This window comes from Equus caballus, chromosome 22 (genome assembly GCF_041296265.1).
Source record: "Equus caballus isolate H_3958 breed thoroughbred chromosome 22, TB-T2T, whole genome shotgun sequence".
Classification (NCBI taxonomy): domain Eukaryota; kingdom Metazoa; phylum Chordata; class Mammalia; order Perissodactyla; family Equidae; genus Equus; species Equus caballus.
The window spans coordinates 29975866-30000000 of record NC_091705.1 but is presented as its reverse complement, the minus strand read 5'-3'; the positions used below and the strand labels follow the sequence as shown (position 1 = coordinate 30000000).

General features: G+C 47.8%; 1 protein-coding gene across 5 annotated transcripts in view; it reads right to left on the bottom strand.

The window, feature by feature from the left end:
• The window catches only part of PPP1R16B (protein phosphatase 1 regulatory subunit 16B), a 99194-nt gene extending 90372 nt beyond the window's left edge, over positions 1–8822 (bottom strand). Inside the window, exon 1 of one of the 5 annotated variants that reach the window (XM_023626559.2) lies at positions 8593–8822. The gene's annotated coding sequence lies outside the window, so the exon portion shown is untranslated. Of the gene's footprint in view, positions 1–7918; positions 8145–8360; positions 8549–8592 lie in introns of those variants that run through there. The other 4 variants (XM_023626558.2, XM_070247578.1, XM_023626557.2 and 1 more) reach the window with 4 other exon arrangements.
• Positions 8823–24135: the final 15313 nt, after the last annotated feature.

Below are 24135 nucleotides of genomic sequence, written 5' to 3'. Positions count from 1 at the left end.
ACGCCACCTCTTCGAGTTGCTAGGACTAAAAGAACTAAACAGACAGTGCTTGACTCACAATAAGCACCAAATGTTAACAATCTTTTTTTTAAGATTGGCACCTGAGCTGACATCTGTTGCCAATCTTTTTTTTTTCCATCTTCTTCTTCTCTCCAAAGCCCCCCAGTACATAGTTGTATATTCTAGCTGTAGGTCTTTCTGGCTCTGCTGTGTGGGATGCTGCCTCAGCATGGCTTGATGAGCGGTACTAGGTCCACGCCCAGGATCCAAATTGGGGAAACCCTGGGCCGCCAAGCGGAGCACACAAACTTAGCAGCTCAGCCACAGGGCCAGCCCCACGATCATTATTAATATTAAGAAAAAGATGTGAGGGGCTGGCTCCATGGCCGAGTGGTTAAGTTCGCGCGCTCTGCTGCGGCGGCCCAGGGTTCAGATCCTGGGCGCGGACATGGCACCGCTCGTCAGGCCACGTTGAGGCAGCGTCCCACATGCCACAACTAGAAGGACCTGCAACTAAGATATACAACTATGTATGGGGGGGTTTGGGGAGATAAAGCAGGAAAAAAAAAAAGAAAAAGATGTGATTCCTTCCAGGCAGATGCAACCCTGCAGGGTGCAGAGCTTGGCAAGTGGAGCAGGCTAAGTTTCGGCCCCTCCTGCAGCTGGGTGCCATCGGGCAGTACACAACTCTACAACCTTACATCAGTCCTGCTGAGCAATTAACTTCCACATGCTGCCAATTCTTCCTCCCGGCTTCCCCTCTGCCAGCCTGCCTGTGAATCAGAATCACCTGGCACACTTTTTTTTTTTTGGAGGAAGATTAGCCCTGAGCTAACATCTGCCGCCAAGCCTCCTCTTTTTGCTGAGGAAGACTGGCCCTGAGCTAACATCCATGCCCATCTTCCTCTACTTTATATGTGGGACGACTGCCACAGCATAGCCTGCCAAGCGGTGCCATGTCCGTACCCAGGATCCGAACCGGCAAACCCCAGGCCACTGAAGCGGAAGGTGCACACTTAACCGCTGCGCCACCAGGCCGGGCCCCACCTACCCCGCCCCAGACACATGTTTAAAAAATACAGATTCCCTGGGCTCCACCTTGGCTGGTTCTGATGCAGGTGGGCTGGGCTAGGGCCCAGGGATCTGTACGTTTAACAAGCCCCAGGTGACCAGGTCACCCAGGAACCGTGTGTTCCTGGACGCACGTTTCTGGAAGCACTACAAGCCCCTCACGCTCTGTTCCGGCTGTTTGAGTTGCTCTTTGGGAGCCAGCAGCCTTTCTTTCATGTTTGGGCCCAGGCCTGGGCACACAGAGAAGGGGTGCAGGCAATGTGTGATCTGCAAGCCGGCCAGCAAAACAGATGGCTGTGCAAACAGGCACGACACACTGCACTTGCTTTTGTGCTTGAGTGGGTTATGCCATGGACCCCTTATCTTTAGACTTGGGGTTTCCCAGACCCTTGTGACTCAAAGTGCAGTTCACAGACCAGCTGAATGGCTCCCCCTGGGAGCTTGTTAGAAATGCGGATGCTCAGGCCCCAGACCTACTCAATCGGAGTCTGCATTTTAACAGGAAGCCCAAGATGACTGGGGAGCAAGTTTGAGACATATGCCCAATTTCTCTTCCCTCATCTGAATTAAGTTCTAACCAATGTGCACCTCTAACCTGTCCATATACCATTTGGGGCCAATCTTTTCCTTCAAACTCCCAGAGAGCCCCAGAAAAACATCGCGCTCCTTCCAATAAGCCAGATCCGTGCTCAGCAGCCAGCCTGGGGCTCATGGCGAACCTTTGCTTTAAGGAGTTATTTATTTCAAAGTCCACATTAAAATAAACCTTCCCAATATTGAAAAGGAGACGACTCCAGCCTCTGTAACTCCAGGGCGTAAAACGCTCCCTTCTTTTGCACAGAGCTGTGACCCCCCGTTTCCCTGCCCAAAGCCGGCCAAAGCCATCAAACGGCCCAAAGAAAACACGCGACGTCTTCCTGTTGGCCAAGCGTCAAGTTATCGTGCAGATTTCACACTGGAGCTTGACCTCATTAATCCAAGGCCTATCACATTGCTGAAAATGTCAGTGGAAAAACAGCCATTCAGTGGGTTTCCTTCATTCCAACAGAAAGGGAAAAAACAGGAAGCTGACAGCAGCTGCACCCCAGCTTGGCAAATCCCAAGGGCCCAGCTGACAGGGCATTTCTTGTCAGCACCTACATTCCCCTGCCCCAGCCTGCTCGTCCAGATAAAGGTGAGTCCTGTGTCTACAGGAGCAAGATGCGGTGGCAGCTGCAGCAGCAGTTCAGATAATCTGGGCCCCCGAGCACCTGCTTGGGAAGGAAAATAGCTTGGTCTGAATTTCTTTGGCCTGAATTACCAATTGGCTGTTCATCATTCAGGTTCATCTGAATCTCTTCTGCCCATTCAAAATGTCCCGCAAGCCAAACCTCTGGGACTCTGGGGGACATAAGGCCTTCCAAGTCCTCATTCATCCCGTTAATGCATATTGATTGTCTCCCGTGTACCAGGCATCATGCTGGGCAACTGGGGCACAGAGCTGAATGAATGAGACACAGACACTGACCTTACGGCGCTTATGGTACAGTGTAGCTTTCTCAACATCAGCGCTATTGACATTTGAGATTGGATCCTTCTTTTCGGGGGGGAGGGGGCATGTTCCTGTGCGTTCTAAGATATTTAGCAGCAGTCCTGGCCTCTAACCACTAGATACCAGTAGCTCCCCTCCCCCTCTGCACTTCCCCAGTTGTGACAACCAAAAATGTCTCCAAACATTTCCCAAATGTCCCCTGGGGGGTCAAACTGCCCCCAGTTGAGAACCACAGGTCAAGTGGGTGACACAGACTAAAAGAGTAATGACCACAAATAACCATATAATCATAATTATGATAAGTACCATAGAGGAAAATGTGGGTATTACACCAATATTATCTACAACTTGGATAGTTGTATTTTATGTATGATTACAAATCATTATGACAATTCTGAATGGTATATATATGTAAGGTATACATGACCTGTATTTCCAGATGAAGAAATTGAAGCTCAAGAAAGTGAAGAAATTGCCCAAGGCCCAAAAACCAGTGGACGGCAGAGCTAGGATTTGAACCCTGGCCCTAAATTTTGCCTCCCATGGAAAAGGAAATTCGAGCCTTTGTTTTGATGTCTTCTATAAACAGGTAGGGTATGTGGTCACATGGTGCTCTGACCAGCCATCCTAAAAGACTCATTCCTTCCTGGGGTCACGGTGCAGCTCAACCACCACCTGTGACATCAATCAAGCTGCACACTGTCTGCGTCAAGGCACGTTTGTGGGACACTAGCAGGCAGAGGAATGCTGACCTGAACTCTGAGACCTCCCAGAGCACCCCCCCTGCCAAGTACAGGCCCTTCCCAAAAATCAGGCCAGGCAGAGAATGGGGCAGTCCCCAGGTACCCAGAGCCCACCCCACTGTGACCCATCTCCAAGGTGCCTACTGCCCAGCATCCAAGGGTACACAGTGAAAGGAGCCAGATATTCTGCAGTTGGCTTTAGACATTGATAAAAAGCATGAGTGAGGTGGTACAGGATAGCGCATAGCAACTTTGGAGACCCCCAGACAGGAGTTCCTACCACTTATGAGCTGCATGCCCTTTAGCAATCACCTCACCCCCTGTACCTCAGTTTTCCTCCCTGTGCAATGGGGATAAATGCATCCGCTCCAAGGGTTGGTATGAGGATTCAGTGGCCACGCCAGCAAAGACCTTGGACAGTGACCAGCATCCAGAAAAGCACTTGGTACAATATTATGATCAATAAGGGAGCCAGATCATGACACTTCCTCCACCCACATCCCCTCCCTCAAGTGAGAAACTGAGTCCCAGGAAGAGAGAAAGAGGTGCAGCAGCAGGAAAAGCATTCAGGGAGGAGGAGGGGACCCCGTGCTTCCTGGGTGGAAGGAAACGGAAGGGAGAGTTCACATCTTGGCAAAGGAGCCCAGGCCAGCCCTTCTTCCCATGCAGATGGTAATCCTGGAATTTCTCGCCACAATCAGACAGTCTTCCTGGGGGTCTGCTTCGGGTCAGCGAGTGTTTAATCATTCGGGGCCCCTGGCAGCCTGGCCTCGGCCTTCCTCCTTGGCCTTGCCTGCTGCCCCTGCCTCTGTCAGGCCCTGTGCTGACGGTGCTCCATCTGCAACTCCTGCCCACTGCTCTGAAAGACAGCAAGCACTTTCAAGCCTCTGTGCCTTTGCACAAGCTGTTCTCTCTGCTCGGCTGCCCGCCCCTCCATTGCCCGCCACCTGGAAAATTGTCTCTGAAGGGCTCAAATGTGCTCCCACAGCAAATTTTGCCCACCTGTTCTTGGTCATCATAGACTAATAATAATAGCAACTAACACTTGCAAGCACTAATGAATATCTAGAAGGCCCTAAGCTGAGTTTTTTTACCCACCTCGTCTCACTTTTCCCCTCACATCACCTCCCCGCCCCCGACGTAGGTGACTTATCTGCCTGAGAAGTAAGGCATCTGTCCATCACCATCCAGCTCCGAGGAGGCAGGTTCAGGAACGAAACCTGGGCTGGTTGGCCTGACTGCACCTATTCATCCACCGCTCTACTCTTCACCCCTCTGCTTGCCAGAGAAGCTGATATCCCAGAGCATCCTCACTGGTTCCAGGCCTGCCTCTCTCCCATAGACTGAGAACCCTGAGGGCAGCCTTATTCATCTTGAAATCTCTTGCTAAGCACAAGGTGTAGAGCGCAGTAAACGTCTGTTGAATGAATCAATGAATCCTGAAAAATGGTGGCCAGCTGACAAAGGGTAAGTCACAGACTTCTGGGGACAGGCCCATGCTGGACTTGAATTCCCAGGAGTCAGGCCCTCCAGGCTGTCCTGCTAGCTAAAGGCAGAAGAGGTCTGACTCACCCAGAATGGAGGGGTGGGACCCCAGAGAGCCCACAGAAGGAGGAAATGGTGGTGCTGGTGCCGCTAATCACTTCCTGCATTCCTGCCCACAGCAGGTGCTGTATGAAGCCCTGTGTGCGCATTATGGTCTCACGGAATCCTCACAGCCCCATGCAGGAGGCATTACTGTTACTCCCATCGTACAGAGGAGAAAACCAGGACTCAGTGAGAGTAAATATTCACCCAGGTCACAGAGCGTTTGAGCACAGAGCTGTAATTTGTACCAGTCTGGCTCCTGTGCTCTCCTTTGTAGCTTTCTGTAAGAGGCAGGCTTGTTCAAGCCCTCCTTGAAGGCGAGACTCTAAGATGTGCTCAGGATAAAGAAGTTCGCCCTGGTCTCTCCTGGAAGAATGCCAGCTGGGACCCACTATACACCAAATGCTTCAAGTCCTGGGTGCAGGTGGGGTGGGAGTGGGCAGCTAGATTAGGGGAGGGGGCAGGATTGGATGGAATTCCTGAAGGTCCAAGACAGCACAGGAATCCAGGTATGTGCCTTGTGCGATCTGCGAAACCAGACTGGCCGCAGCCTCTGTTGGTTCACTCTGGGGATGGAGCTGGTTTTGAGAAGAACCTGGGGCCCTAGTTTCCCAAGTCTAAATGGGCTCTGCAGAAAGGTTCTTGCCTTGGGGAAAAACCTGCCTTTCTGGGTCAGCATCCTCTTAGCCCTGTGGCTCAGGCTCCCAAAAAGACTTAACAGCTAGATTAGAATTTAACCTCCACTCTAGCATCAGTTTCCAGAGGAGGGAAGTCTGAGCATGCATTGGACCTTGCCTGCCATGTCCTACCATGCCAGAGAAAATTCGGGGCACACCAGGATGCAAGGAGCCCTGATAGCTGAGCCACAGAGCAGGCCGAAGAATGTCAGAGTGGGAGGAGACCAAAAGAGGGGTAAAAAGAGGGGCAGGAAGGGATGGAGGGGTCTTCCTGAAGGAAGACATTTCAGAGGCTAGGAAGAGCTGGGGCCAGGACAGGAGTGAGGAAGGCTCCAGGGAGGACACTGTTGGGTACCCTTCACTCCACAGGCAGGTGCGAGGTTGAAGGTCCAGAGTGGCCTGGTGGACATCTTGCCCCCCAAGTCCTGGGGACTAGGGCTGAGAAGATGGCAGGGGGGAGAAGGGGTCGGGGGATTTGTGTGGGAAGGCCCTGTGAGCAGGCAGCAAGCTGAAAGGATTCACCAGCGCCCACCAGCCGCCTGCAAGCTGGCTCTTTATGACAGAGCTGAGGGAGGAAGATGTGGAAACTACCCCAGTCCCTGCAGAACCACCCACGAGGGCTCCACTTCTGCTCCTGTCTAAAAGAAGAGGCGCGCCCCACTCAAAACCAGCATGTCAGGCACCAGCTTAGGAGCACGCATGCTGCTGTGCCCCGCTGCACCAAGCACTTCACACGGGTCCTCTCAGAGATCCTCCCCGCAGCCCGATTATCAGTCCCATTGCCTAGAGGCAACCGAGACTCCGGGAGCCCAAGTGCTTTGCCCTCGGCAAACAGACAGCTAGGCACTGGCAGAGCTAAGAAGCTTTATTACCAGCCTAGAAGGAGGCCTCCCGGATGGAGGGGTTTTCTCCGGTGCTTCATCAGCCGCAGGAAATGGCAGGGCACACAGGAAAGTGCCCCGCGGAGAGAGGCGCTAACCACAGGCCCCTTTCCAAGAGAGCCGTGCAGGAAAGGGCGCCTGGTACCTCAGGGCCCCAGGTCCTCCACAGAGGGCGATTCAGAGGCGGCACCTGGTGCCCGGGGCCGCGGGGAGCTGGTGGGCGCTACTGACAGCAAGAACAGGCGCCCATTATGTGGGATCCAATCACATGGGCGCGCAAGCAGCTCGGCTTTCGGTTCTGAGAAGCGCTTATGCAGCCGCGTCTCTCTCCCTCTGCTCCGGAGGAGCCAGGGAGCACCAGGTCTCAGGCTTTGCGCGCGGCCCTCCCCGGAGGACCTGATTCAAAGCTCGCCTAGGCTCAGTTATCCGCCCTTGGCTGGGAGCTGCATCATCAGCATCTCCAGTGAAGCCAGGTCCGGACTAGGGGAGAAGGAGGGAGGGAGGGATCCGCATCAGGGAGGGAGGCGGGCAGCGTGCGCCTCCCCCTCCCTGCTCTCCACTCGCAGCGGTCTGGGAAGCTCAGCCTGGGCGCTCCGGGTGACCTTGGGGAGACCCCTCTGCGCGACCTCTCTGGGGGGGGGGGCGCTGCACAGTTTCTGCCCATCCTAGGCACTCAGGTGCGCGCCTCCGGCCGGAGTCAATACGCGGGACTCGCGAGGAGAGCAGTGCTCCCGAAGCGAGGGACCCAGCAGCCGGCAGAGCGCGGCCCTTTGGAAAGGCCGGGCGCACCTCTCCCCTGGAACAACCACGCGCGGGGTCTCCCAGGGGCCTGCTGGCGCTGTCAGCGGGATTCCGCCGCCAGGCGGGTCTGCACTCGGGGGCACCTGCCCTGGGGACCTTTCCCGCCCGGGCAGGAGCGCTCCCTGCGCCCTGCCGCTGCCTGCGGGGACCAAGCACCGCTACGCGAGGGGGCGGCGCCCCCATGCCCAGCCCAGAGGCTGGGCGCCGGGGCTGTTTGGTGCCATTTGTGGCTCCTGCTGCCCGTCATTGCGCCCCCCGGCAGACGGCGGCCAAAGAGTCCAGATCCAGCTGAGGAAGCCCCCTGCCCGCCCCAAGATCGGCCACGGCGGCCCCAGCAAACAACCTGCCAAAGCGCCCCCTACCCTGGCCTCGCCACTGGTGCGCAAGACCCGGGAGAACGCCCCCACCCCAGTCCGACTCCTTGGCCCTGCGCTCCAGGCGCCCGCCTGTCCAGTACTCGCCCCCCACCCCGCCCCATTATCTTAAGCCGCCGGCCCTTGGCCAAAGCGCCCCACACGCCCCAGCTAGACTCTCAGAGGCCAGGACCACCTTCCCGCCGCAATCCTTCTCCCCGCCCTTTAAGCCGCAGGAGCGCAGGGAGGAAGGCGGCGCCGCGGAGGAACTCACCTGCTCCGCCGAGCCCTGCCCCGGGCGGCTCCCGGCCCTGGCTCCGTCTGTCTGTCCCCGCGCCGCAGCTGCCCGGGCGGCGACAGAAGCCAGCAGTACTCGGCCGCCAGCCTCCGCGCCGCCCTTCGGCTCCTCCCCGAAGGCGGGGCCTGAGTCGCGGGAAGGGTTGGGCGCGCTCAGCCCTATCTGGCAGGCGAGGGAGCTCCTGGAAGGGTCCCGGCGCTCTAGGGGCGGCGGCCCTCCTTTGAGCAGCTGGAAGCTGAAGGCGGATGGGATGTGGCTTCGGAATAGTTTTCCTTCCTCCCACCCCGCAATGGAAAGGGGGAAGCCCAGGACTCTATTCTTGCCCCTATTTGACGGAAGGGCATCATGGAGCCCAGAGAGGAGCAGTAACCTGCCCAAGGTCACACAAAATGAGTACCAGTGAACTCAAGTCTCCTACCTTGAAGGCATGCGCAGCCTGAGTTCTTCAGAAACTTCCTAAGACGCCAAGGAGCCCGACCGGGCCTTGCCCTGGGGATAGGTCTGTGGGGGCATGTCCCCCAGCTGGGGGACGGGCTGCCCGAGCGAGACCAGTGGGAGCATGGGGGCCGTGGCCTGCGACGTGGGCACGCATCATTTCCTCTTTCTGGAAGAAAAGGAGGTGAAGCGAAGGAGGAAGGAAGTGGTCTTACCTCCGCTGACGTCTGTCGCTGGTTGGGATGTGCACGATCTAGAAAGGAGCTGCCTCTCTGAGATTTTAATGCTGAGAATGAAAAGCAAAACACACCCGGTGGCTTCTGTCATCTAACATAAGGCTCTTTCCGGGGCCGGAAGGCCCCTGCACGCTGAGCACCATCTTTTCTTTACAGGACAATGGATTGAAGTATCTTTGAGTTGCGGTCGAGAGGGCCCTAGCCTCCCCCGCCCCAGGAAGGGGAGAGAAAGTTAACAAACAAAGGGAAAAAATCCATCCCGAAACATTCTCTGGAATCCACACTGGCTGAACACTGGCTTTAGAACAATAGAGTTCTCTTCTCCACAAAGGGCCTTGTTTCCTGAGCTTCATCAGCCTCCAGATTAGAGCCCTAGGCACCCAAAGGCCAGCCAGAGGGGGCACAGACAAGGTTTAAGTTTAGGGGGGTTTGGGGTGGTACCCAGTTAATTCAGTTCCCAGCAGTCTTGTTCGGAGAACTCCTCTGGGTCCTTACTCACTAGCAATGTTCTTCTGAGGCTGACGGTATAACCTGAGTTTTGTGATTTCCTGTTTGCTAAAGAAACTCAGTAATCTTTCTTGGAGAAGTAAAAACCTCTGGATTGGGTTTATTCCAGGTCTCCAGGTCCCCCAAGTCCTCTGAAAGCCCCGCCCCCATCATTTGCCCCCTGGCTCCCTCTCAGTTCATTAATAATCCAGTTGTGAGCAATGCTGTTTCAGTAAGAGCATTAGAGAGCAGAGCAGGTGGGAAAAACTTAAAGTGATGTTTAAAATAACCCAAGGGGATCATTGTTCTCCGCAGAATGTTTCCATTGATTTATCATGAAGAGCTGTGGGCTGAGAGGGCGGGAATGCTCTCTCCAAGCCCTGAGTAGAACTTGGAGCCTGTGTTCCTGACGTGAAACCTTGAGTACAGGCCGGAATCCTCCCGCTGTGCTGTTCACTCGCATCACTCATGGGGTTGGATAACAAGAGTTCGAGTATAACCAAAACAAGGCGGACAACTCCTGCTTCCTGATTTCAAAACCTACTGAAGAGCTACCTAATCAAGACAGTGCAGTACGAATATAAGGATAGGCATACAGGTCAATGGAATAAAACTGAGAGTCCAGATATAAACCCTTACATTTACGACCAACTGATTTTCAAGAGGAGTGACAAGACATTTTAAGGGGGAAAGAATAGTCTTTCCACACGTGGTGCTGGGACACCTGGATTTCTCCATGCAAATGTGTGAGGTTGGACCCCTACCTCACACCAGATACAAAAATTAACCCAGAACGAATCACAGCAACATGTAAGAGCTCAAACTCAGAAACTCTCAGAAGAAAAAGTAGACTTAAATCATGACCTTGGATTAAGTAATAGTTTCTTAGGGTACCTAAAGTCCAAATGACAAAGGGGAAAATAGATAAGTTGGATTTCATTAAAATTAAAAACTTTTGGGGCCAGCCCAGTGGCACAGCAGTTAAGTGCGCACGTTCCACTTTGGCAGCCCAGGGTTTGCCGCTTCGGATCCCAGGTGCTGACCTAAGTACCACTTGTCAAGCCATGCTGTGGCAGGCATCCCAAATAAAAAATAGAGGAAGATGGGCATGGATGTTAGCTCAGGGCCAATCTTCCTCAAAAAAAAAAAAAAGCAAAACACTTTTGTGCTTCAAAGGACGCCATCAAGAAAGTGAAATTTAACTCTTACGGGCTGAATTGTGTTCACCCCAAATTCACACATTGAAGTCCCACCTCCCAGCACCTCAGAATGTGACTGTATGTGGAGATAAGATCTTTAAAGTGATAATTAAGTTAAACAGAGGCCCTTAGGGCGGGGCCCTAAGCCGATATGTCCAGTGTCCGTATAAGAAGAAGAGACACCAGGAATGCTTGCACAGAAGAAAGGCCACATGAAGACATGGAGAAGACAGCCGTCTACAAAACAAAGAGAGAGGCCTCGGGAGAAACCACAGCTGCAGACGTCTTGATCTTGAACTTCTAGCCTCCAGAGCTGTGAAAAATGAATTTCTGTTGTGTAAGCCACCCAGTCTGTGGCATTTTGTCATGGCAGCCCCAGCAAACACATACGATAACCCACAGAATGGGGGGGAATCTTTGCAAATCATGTATCTGATAAGGGATTTTATCTAGAATATATAAGGAACTCTTACAACTCAATAATAAAAAGGCAAGACCTGGCCCCATGGTGTAGTGGTTAAGTTCAGCACACTCCACTTTGGTGGCCTGGGGTTTGCAGGTTCGGATGCCAGGCGAGGACCTCCACCACTCGTCAGCCATGCTGCCATGGTGACCCACATATAAAGTAGAGGAAGATTCATATAGGTGTTAGGTCAGGGCTAATCTTCCTCAGCAAAAAATAAATAAATATAAATTAAAAAATAAAAAGGCAAATAACAATTTAAAAAATGGAAGGAATCTGAATAGATATTTCTCCAAAGAAGATATATGAATTGCCAGTAAGTACATGGGAAGATACTCAACATCATTAGCCATCAAGGAAACGCAAATCAAAATCACAATGAGATGCATTGTATTTCAAATGCACTAGGATGGCTATAATCCAAAAGTCAGGTAATAACGAGTATCGGCGAGGATGTGGAGAAATTAGGAGTCTCATACATTGCTGGTGGGAATGTCAAATGGTGCGGCCACTTTGAGAAACAGTCAGGCAGTTCCTCAAAAGGTTAACCATAGAGTTACTAGACAATCCAGCAATTCCACTCCTGGATCTATACCCAAGAGAAATAAAAACCTACATCCACACAAACGGGTATACAGATGTTCACAGCAGCGTTATTCATAATAGACAAAAAGTGGAGACAACCCAAATATCCATCAAATGATGAATGGATGAATAAAATGTGGTGTATCCACACAATGGAATATTACCTGGCAATCAAAAGGAATGAAGGACTGACACAGGCCACAACATGGATGAACCATGAAAACATCATGCTATGTGAAAGAGACCAGACACAGAAGGTCACAGATTATGTGATTCTCTTTGTATGAAATGTCCAGAATAGGCAAGTCTACAGAGACAGAAAGTAGATTAGTGACTGGCTAGAGTGGGGAGCGGATCACTGGGGGCAAATGGAAAGTGACTGATATATTTTTTAAATTGAAATACAATTGACATATAGCCGGTTTCTTTCTGGGATGACAGAAGTGTTCTAAAGTTGATTGTGGTGATAGTCACACCACTATGAATATATTAAAAACCGTTGAATTGGATAATTTAAATGGGTGAATTGTACGGTATGTGAATTGTATCTCAATAAAATTTTTACCAAATAAAAGTTAAACTGTACTCTGGTCCTTGAAAGCAACACTGACCATGTCCCGCAGACCTCTCTTTCCTGTCCTCAAGCAAGACAGTCCCTCCTTTTATTTCCAGGTCATCTAGGGTCCACTAGACATTGGGGTAGAGTCCAACTCAATGAACATTCTGATAGAGCATGGAAAATGTCTGAGGACCTAAAAATAAATGTATTGCCTTCAACAGATAAAATCTGAAACATTGGTGTTTACAAATATAGAATTAAAATATCTACATAACTTTAGGTCGACTAGTCAACTGCAACTCAAACCAACTCATAGTTACACATAAATTATATAGAAGGGAGCATTGGGTGAATTATATAGTTGCTACAATGTGAGGCAGGGCCTCCAAAAGAAGAAAGTCTTCCGAGACTCCTGAGTCTGTGAAAAAATGAGCTAATCCAGCCTCAAAAGAATTCATTTTAGCAGTTATTTGATCCACTGGTTCTTAATGCCAGCTGGTGGGCAGGTGCTGGGCTGGCTGTGTTTATTCATTCAACAAACATTTAGTCCAATGCCTGCCCAGAGTGAGCCTTGATAGGTGGGTGATGCTGCTGGTGAAGATGTTGGCCCCAGGCCAGGCCCAACCAACAGAAGTGCAGGACGCGCAGAGGGTGCAGCGAGGGCTCAAGGGAAAGGAGCCCAGTGCAAGACAGGCATCCTGGGTGAGAGCCCTGGCTCTGCCACGAACTCGCTGGGCGGTCATTTCCCCTTCCAGAGGGTCGGTTTCCTGTTTGCAAAATGCCAATTGTAGGGGCTGGCCCCGTCGCCGAGTGGTTAAGTTCTCGCACTCCGCTGCAGGCGGCCCAGCGTTTCGTTGGTTCTAATCCTGGGTGCGGACATGCCTCTGCTCATCAAACCAGGCTGAGGCAGTGTCCCACATGCCACAACTAGAAGGACCCACAACGAAGAATATACAACTATGCACCGGGGGGCTTTGGGAAGAAAAAGGAAAAAATGAAATCTTTAAAGAAAAAAAAACACCGATTGTACAATGCTTGCATATCTTTGTGTGTGTATTTTTTCCCACGTCCCTGCACTTTTGAGGGAAGTGACCTTTCTTTGACTTCTTTTTTAGCTCCCTGAGGAGCACAGTCAGAGCCGTTTGCACACAGTGGGAGCCTCAAAGTGGTATGAAGGGAGCACCAGACGTGTTCAGGCAGCAGGTAAGCTCAGTCCTGCGATGCTGTGAGTTTAGGATAACTAGGAGTGGGGGCAGTCGGGTTTTCGTCTTTATGCTCAAGTTAGAGAGAACCCCTCAGCCCAGAGGCTCTGCAGCTCGGCAGCACGTTGGAATGGCTAGGGGAGCTTCAGAAAGTGGCAATGCCCAGGCTCCACCCCAGACGGTTTGAATCTGATTCTGGAGGTGGGGCTCTTACTTTTAAACATATAGATCAGAAATCTCTCCAGGTGAGTTGAAAATGCAGCCAGTCTAAGAATCATCACCTAAGATTGTTTCTAAAAATTCCAGGAGCACAGAATCATCTGAAAGAAGGGGAGGGAGGAAGTGTCAAAAATGCTGCTTCCCAGGCCTGTCCATTGCACCCCTTTCTCACTCTTTGGTGTAGGATGGGGCCTAGGAATATGCATTTTAACCGATTCTAATGAGCCGTATGCCTCAGCTAGTGCCTCCAGCCGCCTTGATAGCAATGCCTCGTTCTCCTGTTTCCCCTATCATGACTTAAACAGGGTTTCCCAAATTCCCTGAGTGGAAGAGTCACGTGGGACACTTATTAAAAATGCAGATTTGATCTTTCAGTCACCAATGTGATAATTGATCGTGGAAGTAAGGGTCATTAACAAAGGCTAGAGCCTGTGAGGGAAAAATTGTTAGGGAGCAGAATATTCACATGGCTCAAAATATCACACTGGGTTATTTACTAATTCGAAAGACGGAAGCGTACCTTTACAAGAGAGATCCAGCAGCCTCCACCCGAAGCGAGGGATCAAACCCAGCATCATCAAGATGACAACCTAACATTGTGTGCCCCCATGTGACGCAACATGATGCACTTGACAACTTCCATGTCATCTTCTTGCCAAAAATACTTAACCTGATTTTAATCATGAGGAAAATTTAGACAAATCTAGAATGTGGGGCATTCCACGAGCCTGGACTCTCTTTTTAAAAGTTAACATCATTTTTTTTAAAGGTGAGGAGGTATTCTAGATCAAAAGACTTAAGGGACTTAATGAAAAATACGTAATGCGTGGACCTCGATTGGATCCTAGATTCAAAAGGTAAATGGCTATAAAAGAAATTTTGGACACCACGGAGAACTTAACTATTGTTTGTATATTAGGTGACGTTACTGAATTGATATTAATATTCTGAGAGATGAAGACGGTGTTGTGATTATGGAGGAACAGGTCCTACTCTTTTTCTTAGGAGAGGCATGTTAAAAAGAGGGCGAAGCAGGGACAAAGAAAAGCATAAATGTGCCAAAATGTTAATCAAGTTAAAAATCAATCAGTGCATCCAGGAGAAGGATAGTCAAGGGTGCCTTGTACTTTTCTTTCAATTTCTCTGGAGTTTGATATTTTTCAAAATAAAACAATTTGGGGAGTGGGAGGGAATGCAGATTCCTGAGCCTGTCCCCTCGGAGATTCTGACCCAGGAGGCCTGGGAGGCCCGGGATCCGTAATTTTTAAGGGGTGCCCGGGAGATTTTTATCTGGTGCAAGGCTTCACAACCAACCACCTGCACCGCTAGCTGCCTTTCGGTCCCTCCAACGCTGTGCCGGGTACTACCCTCTCCAGGCACATCCTGTTCCCTCTGCCCGGCCTGCTATTCCCTCTTTCTCTACTTAGCCCTCACCCTTCTTTCAGGTCTCAGCCCAAATGTCACTTCCTCAGGGAAGGCTTCCTAGAAGTCAAACCCCCTGGTGTTGGCTCTCACGGCCCCAGGGCCCACAGCCATAATTTTACATGCAGTTCTGACTGTTGGATTAACGTCTGCTTCTCCCATTAGACGGTATTATGGGCTGAACTGTGTCCCTACCCTGCTCCCCAATTCATATGTTGCAGTCCTAACCCCCAGTACGTCAGAGTGTGACAATATTTGGAGATAGGGCCTTTAAAGGGGCAATTAAGGTAAACTGAGGTCATATAGGTGGGCCTTCATCCAAAATGACTGGTGTCCTTTGAGAGGAGGAGACCGTGTGAGGACATTGGAGGAAGACAGCCATCTACAAGCCGAGAATGGAGGGCTTGGAAGAAACCAACCCTGCTGACACCTCGGTCTCAGACGTCTAACCTCCAGAACAGTGAGAAAATAAGTTTCTGTTGGTTAACCCCCTAGTTTGTGGTCTTTCATCATGGCGGCCCGAACAAACTAATGTAGATGGTAAGCGCCACTGCTTGAGACCAGGTCTGGTTTGTTTGCCACTGAATTTCCAGGGCCTAACAAAGCTTGGTGCACAGGAAGGATCTGTCTAATGAATGAAGCGATCCTTCTTTACGCGGCTGTTGGAAGGGTTGAGGGAGAACATATTACCCGTCCTGGCAGACACCAGCGCCTCGATGAACAGTGCTCAACAATGCAGCAAGATCATATTCTGGAAAGTATAAGCTGGGGTTTAGGTTTTGTTCCCCTCGATGTTCGTTTGTTGTTGCTGCTGCTCTTGCTCTCAGCCTTGCACCCATCTAGCTATTGCCACTCTCTGCCTCACAGGAAGGGCAGACGCAACCCAGAGCAAACAAAAGTGGGTCCTCAGTCCTGAGCTGCAAAATAGAGGCTGTAACATCCACAGCCCAGGTAGTAGCTGGAAAGCCGGAGCCCTGTTCGTGGGTTACTGCCCTGGGCGAGAGAGGAAAGGTCTTATGGAATTCTAGAAATCTAGGCTTGGAAGATAAAGAGGCAAAGCCTGAGGTGAGAAGGCAAAATGTTTACCCTCAAACAACAAATGGGCTGAAGACAGGCTCAACTTCTGAATGATTAGGGAAATGCAAATAAAACATCCAGGAGAGAAAAGGTGACAGCCATCAGAAAGGCAATAAAGGGTCTGCCGATACTGGGACCAGCTAGGACCATGAAACAGGAACCCTTGGCATGGGGGCCCAAGCACTGGCACAATCACTTAGGAGAGAAGTCTGGCATTAGTTAAGAAATTTGGGTCTGCATGTCCTACGACTCAGCAACTATGCATTTAGGACTAACTGGCCTGGGGAAAACCTCCCACCTGCCTAGGAAAAGATATGTCTAAGGAAAGTCTTTATCTATAAAATAGCAAAAGACTGGCAACATCCTAAATGCCTACCGATAGGGAATGGCTGTCAATGAATTAGGGGTATTTTAATATGATGGAATTTTATTATTATTAATCCACCCTTTCCCCATTCCAACAAGCAACCTCTGCCCCCTTTTTTAAACAAAAATCTCATGGCTTCCTTTAATGTTACTTGAAATTTCCAAATACAGGTCTGCAAGAAATTCTTTATCTGAAACCAGGGGGTCAAATAAGCTTTGGAATTCAGAACTTTTGGATTTTCTAAATGCGATATGGTGCATGTGCTCTGCATCAGTGATTCTCGTACTCGAGCATGAATCAGAAGCATGGAGGAGGAGGAGGCATGGGATCAGGAGGGCTCCTGAAAGCACAGATGGCTGGGCCCCATCCCAGAGTTTTTTGATGCAATAGGTCTGGGGCGGGGCCTGAGAATGTGCATTTCTCACAGGTTCCCCGGTGATGCTGATGCTGCCGGTCTGGGGACCACATTTGAGAACCACTGCTTTCTATTATATAACATCCCTAGAGGGGTTTAGAGCAGCACCCCATAATCAAACATTAGTATTTCTACTGTGAAATTAATATATACAATATATATCAATACACGATAAATATATATAATAAATACATAAACAGGCTTATGTCAGTTCAGATTAGGTTTTGCTACTGAGCTTTTGTAAACTGATAAAAAGTATCTCTCAGTTTTCAGAGAATTTTGGACTTTGGGAAACAGTATAAGGGATTGTGGACTTGTAAGTGATATGTCATGACCAAAGATAAAAGCATACAAAATGGTAATGTTAGAATATACTTTTTTAAAACTACACTTGACCCACCACCATCAAGGTTAATGAATGTTTGTGGAATGAATGAATGTGAATAAGCTTCCTGAGAATCCTGGGTCTTGCATTGTTTCTACTGGCCACCAGGTGGCAGCAATAGCTCTCTATCAAAGTTGGGGAGCGGGCTGGGGAGAGGCGTCTACACTTTCCTGCGAGAGGCAGGCTGGGGGTAGCTGCTCTGGAAGAGCCTTTGGGAGTCACTGTTGCTATGTAACAAACTACCCAAAACCTTAATGCAGTAAACAATTTTATCATGCTCTTGAATTCTGTGGGTCCCACAGGGTGTGGCAGGGACAGCTCTTCTCTCTTCCACGTGTCTGGGGGAGATTCCACAGCTGGGAGCTGGGATCATCTGGAAGCGTCTTCACTCACGTGTCTGGTGATTGATGCTCCTGTTGGCTGGGACCTCAGCTAGGCCGTCAGCAGAAGAATCTCCATAGGGTCTCTCCACATGGGCTAGCTTGGGCTTCCTCAGGGCATGGCGGCTGGGTTCAAGTATGAATGTCTCCACCCAGCTTCCAGGGGAGGGGACATAGACCCCCACTGGATGGGAGGAATGTCAAGGTCACTGTACTAGTTTGCTAAGGCTTCCATAACAAAATACCACAGACTGGGTGGCTCAAACAATAGAAACTTATTTCCCATAGCTCTGGAGGTTAAAAGTCCAAGATCGGTGGTCAGCAGCTTTCTTCCCAAGCCCTCTCTCCTTGGCTTGCAGCTGGCTGTCCTCTTGCTGTGCCCTCACTCGGTCTTTCCTCCGTGATTGCATACCCCTGTGTCTGTGTGTCCGGATTTCTTCTTCTTATAAGCAGACTAGTCAGATCGGATTAGGGTCCACCTAACAGCCTTTGTTTAACTTAATCACCTCTTTAAAGACCCCCATCTCCAATACTGTCACATTCTGAGTACGGGGGCTGGGGCTTCAATATATGAATCTCGGGGGACACAATGCGTTCCATAACAGTCACACTGTCGTTTGCAACAACATGGATGGACCTTGAGGGTGTGATGCTGAGGGACATAATTCAGAGGGACAGAGACAGTTACCATATGACTTCACTCACCTGTGAAAGATAAACACATAGATACGGAGAACAGATTGGTGGTTACCAGAGGGAAGGGGGTGAGTGCGAGGGCGAAAGGAGTAAAGGGGCACATGTGTACGGTGACACAGGGCAACTAGACTTTTGGTGGCGAACATGATGTAGTCTCTACAGAAGTCAAAATATAATGATGTACACCTGAAATTTATATAATGCTATAAACCAGTGTAACCTCCATTTAAAAAAAGTCACATTGTCAGAAGAGCATGTGGGATGGGAGATGTTCCTATGGCCATCTTGGGAAAGGCAGTCTGCCCTGGCCCCCTCCTCCAACTGCTCTGAGGGATCCTGGCCATTCAGGAAGAGCCTGGTCGGGGTGAGAAGCAGGAAGAGAGGCCAGGAGAGGCCCCTGGGCCATGGGTGAGCTGCATGGAGGAGAGAGAGCCTGGAGGCTGCCTGTATGGGACAAAAGAGGGAGGGGGGTCTGATTTGGGAACAGGGCCTAGACTTCCCATCGTCATAAGCCAGTGGGCATAGTTTCATCTTGTTTTCACTAGCCCACGGTTTCATCTCGGATTTGCCTTCTTCACTGACCTCTCCATCTCAGGGATTGCCTTTCTTTGCCCAAGTTCACACAGCTTGTCAATTCCAGCTCAGATCTTTCTGTCTAGAAGGATACAACATTATTAATAATAATAATTTAACTTTCTTGCTATGATCCTCTACTTAATATCAAGGACATTATAGAGTTTAACTTTATTTTGATGCATTTTACAATTTTATCACCATATTCTTTCTTATCTTTTCATGATACACTCTGTTCTTTAATTCCCTGATTTTTCTCTTTATATTAGAATGGCATTATGTTACCTCTTTGCACTATTTTTGTTTTGTGTTCTATTATATTAACGCAGTATTATCGTGTTTTCGTTTTTCTCTCGTTCTCTCGCTCTGGACCCACAGGCTTGCGGTTGGTCTGTGCATGTTTGTAGCAGGTATAAGCTGGGATCCACGTGGTCCAGTCCCAAAGTCCTATTGCCGTCATAGAAGCACAGTCCAGCCCCCCAAAATGTTACGAAGTAACTCAACCTTTGTTTGGTCAAACACCACAAAGGGAAATGCAGACACACAAAGTGCCCAGAAACTCTTTCAACCCGTCTGTTCCCCCCATCCACTGATTCGCATCTCCAGAGTCTCGCCCAGCTCCACCATCTCCCCCAACAGCCTCTTTTCCCTCCTACTCCCTCCGCTTTCTTTCAGTTTCCGAGGTTCCGTCTCCCCTTCTCCACTTTCTGGATTCTGCATCACAAGCCTTGCTTAATTACCTGTTGACCACATGACACTAAAAATGTCTACGATTTTATACATAAAAATATCCAACAGATTCCCCATTGAGGTAATAGAACTAATAAGAGAGTTCTTCCAGGTTGTTAGATACGACATCCGTAAACAATGATAAAAATCAACGATGTTCCGATAAACCAGCAACAAACATCTAGAAAACATCATTTAAAAAAATGCCATTTACAATAGCAATAACAGCTATAATGTGTCTAGGAATAAACCTGCATAATACCTTTATGAAGAAAATAATAAAATGGTAATGTGAGACATTAAAGAAGACTTAAATGTTTCATAATTTAATAAAAGTACACACACAAAATAACATATACAGAATTCATATGCAAAATATGTACATCCTATTATCATACTAGCCAAAGGATATGAATGGGGAATGCTCAAAGGAAATATAAATGATCATGGACTGGCCTGGAGGCATAGTGGTTAAGTTCACATGCTCTGCTTTGGCAGCCTGGGGTTTGTGAGTTCGGATCCCAGGCACAGACCTACACATTGCTCATCAAGCCATGCTGTTGTGACGTCCCACAAATAAAATATGCAAGACTGGCACAGATGTTAGCTCAAGGACAATCTTCCTCAAGTAAAATGAGGAAGATTGGCAACAGATGTTAGCTTGGGGCCAATCCTCTCCATCAAAAAAAAAGGAGAAAGAGAAATGATCAGAAATCAAGGAAGTAGTCACTAAAACCAGAGTAAGATATAATGTACTGATTACTAGAAAAAGATTTTAAAATTACAAATATGCAGGATTGGACAAAGCGTGAAGAAATGAATGACTATTTTCAGACAGTAATTTGATAAGATCTGTCAACATTTTAAAAATCCTTTGGTCCGACAATGTCATTTATAGTAGTGTATCCTTCCCAAATACATGCATGTGTAGGCATATTTACTGCAGCACTATTTATAATAGAATAAATTTGGAAACAGATTTATTCAAATACCCTTCAAAAGAGGAATGATTAAATAAATCATGCCATGAAGCATAATGGAATACTATTCATATGTTTAAATGAATGAGTTACTCCACAAAAAATGTGTAAGAGATATAGATGAATAAAACTTTTGAAGTCTATTATGTGACATGGAGATCTGAATAAAGGAAAAAGGCACATTCCCATTTTTGGCTAGAAGATTCAAGAAAGAAAAGATACCATCTTTCATCTTTCTATCTATAATTTTAATGGGATGCAAATAAATATGCCAACAGAATTATTTTGGAACTTGATAAGCTGATTCCCTGGATTCGCAGGAAAATCAAGAAAAGTCCTGAAAAAGAAAAAGAGAAAGAAATCTGGGGAGACAAATTCTGTCACAGCTTAAAGTGTATTTTAAGGTGAGAGTAATAGTTCACTGTGAATTCAAGAATAGACAGAGAGGGGCCGGCCCCGTGGCCGAGTGGTTAAGTTTGCGTGCTCTGCTGCAGGCGGCCCAGTGTTTTGTTGGTTCGAATCCTGGGCGTGGACATGGCACTGCTCATCAAACCACGCTGAGGCAGCGTCCCACATGCCACAACTAGAAGGACCCACAACGAAGAATATACAACTACGTACCAGGGGGCTTACATGCCACAACTAGAAGGACCCACAATGAAGAATATACAACTACGTACCGGGGGGGCTTTGGGGAGAAAAAGGAAAACAATAAAATCTTAAAAAAAAAAAGAGAGATGAAGGGAATAGATGAGTGAGTCTGGAAGTAGGCCAAAAGATAGAAGGTCATTTAATAAATAATAAAGGTGGCATTTAAATTAGTGGAGAAAAGATAGATTACTCAATAAATATTGTTAATACAATTGGCTAGTCATCTGAAAAGAAATTCGACCAGGGCCCTACCACAGACCTACGCCAAGATAAATTCCAACTGGATAAATAAATTATGGTACATGCACACGACACAACACAGCAATGAGAATGAATGAACCATGGTACACGCAACGGATGAATGTTAAAGACAATGTTTAGGGATGCACAATTAGCTGGTAAAACCATAAAGAGCACAGAAAGGAAGACTCAAGAAGGCAGTGTAGTGGTTTCCTAGTGGTTTTAATGGAAAAGGAGCAAATTTTGATCAGGAAAGAGCATACTGGGGGCCAATGTTCTGTTTCTTGATCATTGTGATTACCCAGGTGCTCATTTTACGCGTTATTAGGTTGTACATTTATATTTTATGCCATTAGGTAGGGTTTTTTTTTTTAACACCAAAAGGTTAAAAATAACTAAACATATGAAAAGAAAACATATGGTTTTTTTCATTATGTCAGAGTGAATAAGGCCTTTCTAAGTATGACATGAAACCCAAAAGCAATTTAAAAAGATTGCTTGATTTGAGTTCATAAAAAATTCTGCATGGAAAAACACCTTAATAAAGTCAAATGACAAACCCATTGGGGAAAATGTTTGCAGTTCTTATCACATTTCTTAGTATAAAACAGCAAAGTGTTGGAGGGTGGTTTTTCAGAATCTCTTGAATGTGTCATCCATTAAACACCACAGAAAAAGAAAGACAGGATAAAAGAAGGCGGAGGCTGTCTTTGTACTGATCTCCAAGATATGCTGTCACACTGTGTGTTGTATGCTACTATTGGTGTAAAAAGTACATGTCTATCATGGATTTGCTGATTCCATTCATGGTGTTGTTTATCATGTTTGTGACAGACAGACACGCACATACATTTAAAAAGGTGAGAAAGAAGCAGCTCCATATGCAATGATATTGAACGATATCCAGGACATACTGCCATATGACAAACAAAACAAGGCTGGATAAGAGTACTGTTACTTTTTGAGGTATTTTTAATGGAAAACTTCAAACACATACAAAAGTAGAGAGAAGTGTAATGCACCCCTCTGTACCTACCCCCCGCCACATTCATGATAACCAACACACGGCCGCTCTTGTTTCATCTATACCCCCTTCCCACTCCCCTCAACCCTACTTGATTATTTTGGAGCAAATCCCAGACATATCACTTCATCTGCAAATACTTCAGTATGTATCTCTATAAGCATTCTCTCTCTCTCTCTCTGTCTCGGCATACACACCTCACATCTAAAAATAAAAACCTATCAATAATTCTTTCATATAATCAAATATCCAGAGAGTGTGCAGATTTCCCAGACTTTTGCAGTAGTTTATTTTTTTCAACAGTTGATTTATTAAAATCAGGATCCAAACAAGGTCCACGCTTTGTAACTATGTTACGTTTCAAATGTCTTTTAATTTATAGGTCCCCTTCGCAATTTATTTGCTGGGTGAAAAAAAGGTGGTTTAATTTATAGGCTCCCCTACCCTGCCTCTTTTTTTTCCCCTTTGCAATTTATTTGATGGAAGAAAAAAAAAAAAAAAAAAGAAGGTTGTTTGTCCTGGAGAGTTTTCTGGATTTTGCTGATTGTATCCCATCGTATTGTTTACCATGTGTGTGACAAATTTTACTCATTGCCCCATTCAGGTCGTCCTTCCACCCTTCTCCATCCTGCTCTTTGCCCCAGGAGGCAAAGACTATGTGGACTACATCAGCCAGGCTCTCTTGCCCTCTGGCTTCAGTTGGGTTTGGCCAATAGGGAGCCATGGTAGGAATGGGAGGGAGGGAAGAGAATGAGGTCAGAGTTTATCTCCCTGGCTCCCTTCCCTGCAAGGCCCCCTTGAGTTGGCTGTGCTTCTTGACTAAAGGCGACTGTTTCTCAAAAGACAGCTGCTCCACATAATTCTCTCCCCTTCCAGGTTTTAGGAATCTTTTCCTCCTAACCGTAAAGTTTCTCTGCCATTCATCCCAGGATCCTGCACTATCCTGTCCACTCTGTCTCCGCCTTTATAAGTAAATCCTCTTCTAATTTTCCCAATCTGAGTGTGCCATCTGCTTCCTGTTGGGACCCTAATTTATACAAAGTTTCTCTGTCCCCAGTATTTCTAGTAAACTGGCAGGTAAATCTGGAGGCTTGATCAGATTCAGGCTAAATTTTTTTTGTAAAAATACTTTGTGGATGATGTTCAATACATTACATTGTGTCACATCAGAAGCCTCATAATATCCATCCGTTGTAGAGGTCCCAGTCAGCTTTCCACCAAGTGGTTTTCAGCTGTCGTTGATGATCGTTGTCTCTTGCCATTATCAGGAGTTAGAAAATGGTGATATTCTATCCTTCCTTCTTCATGCATTAGCTGGAAATCCTCTACAAAGAAAAATTCCCTTTCCATCTATTTGGTTACCATGGGGTACAGTTGGTACAGGAAAGGTAGGATCAACGCTTGCTTCTTTCTTTCTATCAGTTTTCAAAATTATGAGCTGATTCCTCAAAGATAACCAATGATGGATTCACGGATTTTAATACTCAATTTCATTTTTATTCTTTCTGAAGCTCAAATTATCCCATTCCTTGGCCAGTGGGAGCCAGTTCAAGTTGGCTCCTGCCTTCTTTTGACGTGATCCCAGGAGTCCCCAGGGGGCTTTGGCAGCTTCCTTGCTCTCTGATGCAACAAGATGTTCCAGGCTCGTCTTGTGTATTTCCTGCCCCAGAACTGCAATCAGCCATTTCTCCAAGGAGCCTTGGTTCCTTTCAATGAGAAATGGTATTTGAGTAGCCAGCGAGGGGTGTTCCTTGATACTGGGCTGTTCACTATTTCTAGATCACATTTCAGCTAAGAAATTAATACTTTTAGAGAAAAAATACATCATGTGCTCCTACTGATATTTGTGATTCAAATTTAGGACTTCAGA